This window comes from Caretta caretta, chromosome 2 (genome assembly GCF_965140235.1).
Source record: "Caretta caretta isolate rCarCar2 chromosome 2, rCarCar1.hap1, whole genome shotgun sequence".
NCBI lineage: Eukaryota > Metazoa > Chordata > Testudines > Cheloniidae > Caretta > Caretta caretta.
In genome coordinates, this window is record NC_134207.1 from 141,678,553 (window position 1) to 141,686,831 (window position 8,279).

The following is an 8,279-nucleotide window of genomic DNA, read 5'->3' on the forward strand; positions in this document are numbered from 1 at the left end:
AGGTTATCTAGTCCAATCCCCTGCTCAAAGCAGGACCAACACCAACTAAATCATCCCAGCCAAGGCTTTGTCAAGCTGTGTCTTAAAAACCTCTAAGGATGGAGATTCCACCACCTCCGTAGGTAACCCATTCCAGTGCCTCACCAGCCTCCTAATGAAATAGTTTTCAGTGTGGTAGCCATGTTAGTCTGTATCAGCAAAAACAACAAGGAGTCCTTGTGGCACCTTAGAGACTAACAAATTTATTTGGTCATAAGCTTTTGTGGGCTAGAACCCACTTCATCAGATGCATGGAGTGGAAAATACTGGAGCAGGTATAAATACATGAAAAGATGGGGGTTGCCTTACTGAGTGTGAGGTCAGAACCTAAACCTAATTTACCCAATACTAATTTCTCCCTAGTGTTACTCACACCATCTTGTCAAATGTATGTAATGGGCCACTCTTATTACCACGTCAAAAGTTATTTTTCCTCCCTTGGTATCCTGCTGTTAATTCATTTATCTCATTAAACTGACCTCATCCGGGACCTCCCTTGATCGCCACGAATTTTCAAAGATAATGGCCCATGGCTCTGCAATCACATCAGCCAACTGCCTCAGCACCGTTGGATGCATTAGATCTGGACCATGGACTTGGGCACATCCAGCTTTTTAAAATAGTCCTTAACCTGTTCTTTCACCACTGAGGGCTGCTCACCTCCTCCCCATACTGTGTTGCTCAGTGCAGCAGTCTGGGAGCTGACCTTGCCTGTGAAGACCGAGGCAAAAAAAGCATTGGGTACTTCAGCTTTTTCCACATCATCTATTGCCTCCCCCATTCAGTAAGGGTCCCACATTTTCCTTGACCACCTTCTTGTTGCTAACATACCTGTAGAAACCCTTCTTGTTACCCTTTACATCCTTTGCTAGCTGCAACTCCAGTTGTGTCTTGGCCTTCCTGATTACACCCCTGCATGCTCTAGCAATATTTTTATACTCCTCCCTAGTCATCTGTCCAAATTTCTACTTCTTGTAAGCTTCCTTTTTCAGTTTAAGCTCACCGAAGATTTCACTGTTAAGCCAAGCTGGTCGCGTGCCATATTTGCTATTCTTTCTGCACTTTGGGATGGTTTGTTCCTACACCCTCGATAAGGCTTCTTTAAAATACAGCCAGCTCTCCTGGACTCCTTGCCCCCTCATATTAGCTTCCCAGGGGATCCTGCCCATCAGTTCCCTAAGGGAGTCTAAGTCTGCTTTTCTGAAGTCCAAGGTCCGTATTTTGCTACTCTTCTTTCTTCCTTTTGTGAGGATCCTGAACTCAACCATCTCATGGTCACTGCTGCCTAGGTTTCCACCCACTTCCACTTCCCCTACCAATTCTTCCCTGTTTGTAAGCAGCAGGTCAAAAGGAGCACGGCCCCTAGTCAGTTGCTCCAGCACTTGTACGAGGAAGTTGTCCCCAACGCTCTCCAAAAACTTCCTGGATTGTCTGTGCATTGCTGTATTGCTCTCCCAGCAGATGTCAGGTGATTGAAGTCCGCCATTAGTACAAGGGCCTGTGATCTGGAAACTTCAGTTAGTTGTCCAAAGAAAGCCTCGTCTACCTCATCCTTCTGATCCGGTGGTCTATAGCACACGCCCACCATGACATCACCCTTGTTGCTCTCGCCCCTAAACTTAACCCAAAGACTCTCAACAAACTTTTCTCCAGTTTCAAACTGGAGCTCTGAACAATCATACCGCTCTCTTACATACAATTTAATTCCTTTCACCTTTCCTCCCACACCTGTCCTTCCTGAACGGTTTATACCCAACCATGACAGTGCTCCAGTCATGTGAACTGCCCCACGAAGTTTCTGTTATTCCAATCATGTCATACATAGTTCCTTGATTGTGCCAGGACTTCCAGTTCTTCCAGCTTGTTTCCCAGGCTTCTTGCGTTCGTGTACATGCACCTAAGGTAATAAGCTGATTGCCCTATTTTCTCAGTATGAATCAGGCTTACTGTCTCATACCCTCCTCCTTGTGTTTCCTCTCGGTATCCCACTCCCCAACTTACCTCTGGGTTTAGGTCACCATCCCCCGGCGAACCTAGTTTAAAGCCCTCCTCACTAGGTTAGCAAGCCTGCCTGTGAAGATGCTCTTCCCTCTCTTCATTAGGTGGATCCCATCTCTTCATTCAAAAACCCTCTCTCTCACAAACTCAATGGTACCAAATGTGACAAACCTCAAACAATTATGTAGAGATATATTCAATAAAATGTTTAAAAACCAACTTTTTAAAATTATACTTAAACACAGCCCTTACAGTGGTAAATTGTAGCCCTTGACTGACAGTACAGTGTTATCAGTTACTGCTCAGAACATGACACCCAATTAATTTTTTTAATGTTACAGGTTACTATAAATAGAAGAAATGCTTCCAGTTGGACTCCAGCTGAGTCACACAATTTTCAGTAATAAAAACAGTATTTGTTTCTGTTGCTTTCATTTTTTGATGCAACACATTACAAACATTCTTGGTGTAGCACTCTATGTGATACACAATGTCATATGTGTGGGCATCTTTCGGGTCAGTGCACCTATGGCAGTTTATATCATTATGTTCACCACTTTTACAAGAATATGATAAAGTTTGTACAAAGTATGCCTTGTGTCATTTGAAAACTCATAATCTGCTGAACATTACTGTCCTGGTAAAATATGTTTATCAACGTTGTTTGTAGAATTATAAGTTTCTACTGTATAGCATTGCTGTAACGTGTTCCAGAGTTAGAAAGACAGGCCCAAACCATTTCTTCAGAGACAGACACACTGGCACCCCCAGACAGGTATCCACAAAGTCAAGTGGGCTATCGCTTAGCTAAGCAACCATTCTCTGGTAGGCGGAAGGCGTGAACAAGAAATTTGCATTTAATCACAAGGACAATTCAAACCTCATGTCCACAAGAGGCTGTTCGTCACCATGACTCAGCAAGGATGTTTCTAGCACAAGAAATTGCATTATGAAGAGGGGAGAAAAATGCTTCATCTCACTCTCCTTCTTCATCTCTGTCTATGACATCAATGACTCCCAAAGAACTGAATTTGGGGGATGGAAGGAGTCCTGGCTGGGAGGCTTTTCAGCCAGTACAGACTCCTGTAAGATTATGGTGAGAAAAACCTTTTGCTTTTAAGTTCACTCAGTTTGTTAAGTTAGGCATTTAGCTTGCAATTTATTTTTTTATATTTTCTTTGTAACCAATTCTGACTTTTATGCCTTTTACTTGCAATCAGTTAAAAATCTATCTTTCTGTAGTGAATAAACTTGTTTTATTGTTTTTATCTAACCAGTGTGTTAGAATTAAAGTGTGGGAAACTTCATTTGGGATAACAAGGTTGATGCATATCATTTTCCATTGATGAAATGATGAACTTTATATGCGCTTGCATTGTCCAGGAGTGTGCTGGGCAGTACAAGATGCACATTTCTGGGGGAAAGTCTGGGACTAGAGAATCTGCTGGTGCTCTTCTGACGCGTAATTCATGAGTGGCTAGCTGGTAGCACTCACTACTCTGTGTCTGGGAGCAAGTTATATGCTGGAGACTAATGTGTTAACTGGCCAGAAGTGGCTGTTCACCAGTAAAGCAGTGTAAAAGGTATCCCAAGTTGGAGAACTGAGGGGACACAGCTATTCAGCAGCCCAGATTGTACCCTGAGTAATGTTACAGCAACCAATTAACTTTACTTTCTAGGCAACATTCTTGCTAAGAGTGACTGCTTCATACAGTTTCTCACATGTCTCATGTTCAAAGGGTGCTTAATCAATGCTTACTGCAAGACAAAGCAGATATTCTAAAAATACATGCAATGGAACCTAGGGTAAGGCAAGTCTCACCCACAACTGTCACTTGTCCCAGCAGCTTCAACTTTTTCCTGATGTTCAATGTACTTCCTTTCTCCAGGTGTAGCAGAGCCAGAATACACTGGGATTGGCATTCCAGCCACCTGGATGATGCCATTTGGTTCTCAAAATGGTGTCCTCCACACAGCATGACTTCATACTCATCTGTTGGCAGGGACATTCCAGTACTGTACAGTCCATTCAGGACTACACCACTGTTCCTCTCCAATCTTACCAAATTCAGTTAATGGGTGCACTTCTTATACCATGTAAGGAGTGTTGTGTTTAACCAGGTCCTCCATAGTGGTATTCTCCAGAGCTTCAGCTACTAGTTGACAATGTACATCTCCCCATTGATGCCTAAAAATGACAAAGACCAAAGTAAAACCAAGGATTTTTGTAATAATTACAATTACTCCCAAAGTAATTTAATTATGTTATGTAATGCCTACTGTCTACAGATGTATTCCAGTAATTTCTGGCTGGATGCTGTTGTCTTAACCAGTGCCTCATTACAATTCTTTTGGCATCATAAACAAAACTGATAATTAGTACACGGAATTGCTTCTTTTTTTTTTTTTTTTTGCCAAAGATGACAAATCAATTTGAAGCCCTCCTTCCATTTATAGTAATAGGTAACACTAAAAAAATTATCAAGTATCATGTTCTGATAACACAGTACTGTCAATTGAGGGCTGCAATGTACCTTTTTGAGGGCTTTGTTTGACATGCATGTGTTAAAGTATCATTTTAAAATGTTGATTTTTAAACATTTTATCGAATATATATCAATGTAAGGGGATTGTTGTCCTCTTACTAACATTCCATGGGGGTGTTGGGTTGGCTCGCTCTCAGTACTAAAAGGGGAAGGGTTGATGGGAAATCAGGACCCTGAGACTGACAGTCCCCAGGAACAATGGGGAGAGGCCAATGCTCCAGGTCAGCCTGATTGAGAGGGCGGGCAGGCTAATCAGGGAATCAGAAGGCCAGGGGGGTCCCGTCCTCCATGTGAGCTGGTATTGCCTGGGTCAGAGAGTGAGGCCGAGCTAAGGAGAAAACAGGGGCCCAAGCTGAGCTGGGGAGCAGAGCTGTGCCAGCCAGAGGGGCCAGAAAAGCAGCCCAGGAAGCAGGTTAAAGCTGGGAGAAGAGTCACAGAAGCAGCCCACAGAGCAGACCCTGTGCTGGGAGCAGAGCTGCAGCCAGAGAAGCAGCCCAGGGAGCTGGAGGCAGAGCAGCAGCATCAGTGCTGAGGCAGAGTGGAGCCGGAGCTAGAACAGTGGACCTGGAGCAGTCTGGAGCAGGGTGCGGTGAGCAACTGGGGCCAGCCAAGAGGGGACCCTGGGCAAAGGGCCCAGTGCAGAAAGACACCTTCAGCCAAGGGTCCTTGCAGGCCAGACTGGGAGGGGGATCTTAACCCGACAGGGGGCTGACGCTGGGAAGGAGGGTCCTACCACCCAAAGCCCGGAGGTATGTGGCCACCATCACAGCACGTGTCCAACCTGCAGCATCCCTGCAGCACAGCCAGGGCCTGAGGAGGTGGCCTGAGACCTACAAGGAACAGACTGAACTGCCCTGACTTCCAGAGATACTGATTGTAATGCTCCCTGCCACAGAGCGGGGTGATGTTTTCCTTTAACCTTTCCCATTTTTCCTTATTCTTTTTAAAATTAATTGTTAATTAATTGCTTTAAATTGTATGTAACCGTCAGTGGGTCAGGAAAATGCCCAGTGCAGAGAGAGTACCCCGGAGTGGGGACACCCTAGCCCCTGTCCTAGGTGACCACAGCAGGGTTGGGGGTCGAACCCCCCAGGAATCTTGGGCCCAGCCTTGTCGGGGTTATAAGGACTCTGCCAGACAGGAGAGTGGAAGGGGAGTCCTCAAAGGCAGGGAGGCCTCTGGGTAAAGGAAGTGGGAGCGAGGACTCAGATCCTTTCGCTAGCCCACTTCACCGGGGTAGTGCAGAAGCCAGGAAAGTTCCCCACAATAGTGGGACCATTCTGCTGCTTACATCTACATAATTGTTCTAGGTTGAAATTATGGTTCTGTAGATTTTTACAGATCAAATAACTCCTCCCTTACCTTTCTGTCACTAACTTGCCCATGGAATTACACGTGTTCCCAGGCTGAAGGAAAGGGATGGATTTAGAAAGGCCCCTGTTGGGGATGGAAAAGTTGTAGAAAACTTACAGTTGGTTGTCTAAAGTTAGTAACAGCTGTCTTTTGTTCCTTGGAAGATTACACAGTTCCAGTGATTCCTTCACCCCCCACCCCACCCTGCTCCCCAATCCTACATTCCCTTACAAAAAAGAGCCATGCAGAAGGTAGGAAGCGTTGAGGTGGAGAGGGGTTTAGGTCCAGGAAACCAGAGAAAATGGGCATGGGAGAATGATCCAGTTTACCAGTTGAATAAACAGTGTCCCTTTGCTGTGGAGAGGTGAGGGGCTTGTGGTTCTCATCTGAAACTTCAGGGAACCAAATAAAGTTGTGGGGTGTCTTTTTCGTTCCCTGTCCATTCACCATTGATAGGAAGGCACAGGGCAGGATTTTCTGACAATGTTGTGGGTGCGGGTGGGAAAGGCAGTGTTCATAGTTCACTTCTCCCTTTATATGGAAACTCCATATGCTAGTGTGATAGATTTATGTTACCAATCTGCCTGGGGCGTCAGGTGGTCAGGCTGAGGCCACAGGATCTTTAGGGGAGGAGATGAAGAGCACACCAAGTGTCTGAATTTTAAAGCTTTATTAATAAAATAACAGCGGAGAGCACCAGGGAGGGTGTGGGGGGGTCCTCATGTCACTCAGAGGAAGGAAGAAAGTGTTAGTGCCCCAAGCCCTAACCCACTTTTATACTCTCACCCGCACTACCTGAGGCTGGCCAAGCCTGGGTGTAATGAAAGAAGAGGGAGAGGGGTGGACGTGAGTTCTTGTCCTGTGCATGGGTCGTCCAGGGTCCGCTGTTGATCTCCGATCTGCCTCAGGTCCCTAGAGGGTTTTTAAGGCCTGGGGTCTCTTGGGGGCATCTCCTTCAGGGACCTATGTTCCCTTTGCTCTCTGTACCAGTCCAAACCAGCCTTCCGAGGCTTCCTTGGTTTCCCCAAAACACATTGGCTTCAAGGTCGTGAGACTGTTATATTCCCATTCGCTGACCTTCACATTTTCACTAGTTTTGCACCCCCCTTTCAGGTCTGTTTGGTTCAGTTCTCCTTTCCCACAGGCTTTTGGCTGTTTAGCAGCAGGGAGCTTGTTTGTGTGTGCATTGGCCTTGAGCGGCAGTTTCACCCCTTATCTTCAAGCCTAACTGAACTGTCGAGTTAACCCGTTCCTTTCTTTCTCACTCCCTCTTCGGCCTTTTGTAACCTGCAAAGGAATCTTCCACTCCACACTCACACCTTTAACCCTTCCCAAAATGCTTTGCGATGACTGCAACAGTATTACAACATACAATGCTGATTGGCCTCCCCAGAGGACCCCCACAGGACTGGAAAGCCACTTCTCTTTTCCATTCTGGTACCTTGAAAACTGCTATGTTCTCCAAATGTTGGGCAGCCTTTAAAGAAGAAATTCCTGGAAGGAACTGCCATTCCCCACCCTCACCCCTCTTGGGACACTATGAACATTTTAAATTTTCAAAAAACATTAGTACATGTATTTTATTGTAGTAGCCTCTGCCCCTTCCTCGGGGGCTGAAAAGATTGTCTGAGAACCAAAGATCATCTAACAGTCGCATTCCTAAAATGCTAAAAAGTATCAATACTGCGGCCTTCCACAGCAAATTTATGTTATGTTATTGCTTGGCATCTTCCAGAGGAAAAAAAAAATATAATGCTACCCTGGTCTTTGAAATGGCAGGACCTTCTGATCCCGAGAAGGAAACCATTGTGCCAGAAGGGCAGAAGCAGCACCCCAGTGACAGCAGAGGCAGACGGTGAAGGACCCTGGAAGAGCTGCTCATTGCCATGGACAAGAGCTGCTGTGGCCACTGAACCTCTCTGTGAACCATCACCACATCTTTCTCCTCCTCTGGCTGCTGCTGAGATGGAGGACCCAATCCCTCTGAGTGACCGGGAGAAGCCTGCAGGACTCCCAGCACTACACCTTCCACCAGCACTTGAAACCCTTTGCAGGGGGATCCCCTGAGCATTCAGGAGGGGAACGATGAGTCTGCAGGAGTCCCTGAAACCCACCAACTGCCAACCCCTTCAAATGCCAGACAAGAGGCAGTTGTCCCCAAGAACAATTTTCCACAGTTGCTCCTCCCTTGTCATGAAGAGTGCGCAGGCAAGGAGATGGGTGCAGAGACATTAATATTTGGCTGTTGTTTACAGACTCAGTCCTGTTATGTTTTATTGGTTTACATTTCCTTTTAAAAATATTTCAATTACATGCTCCATATAGTATTTTAAATAAATGTTA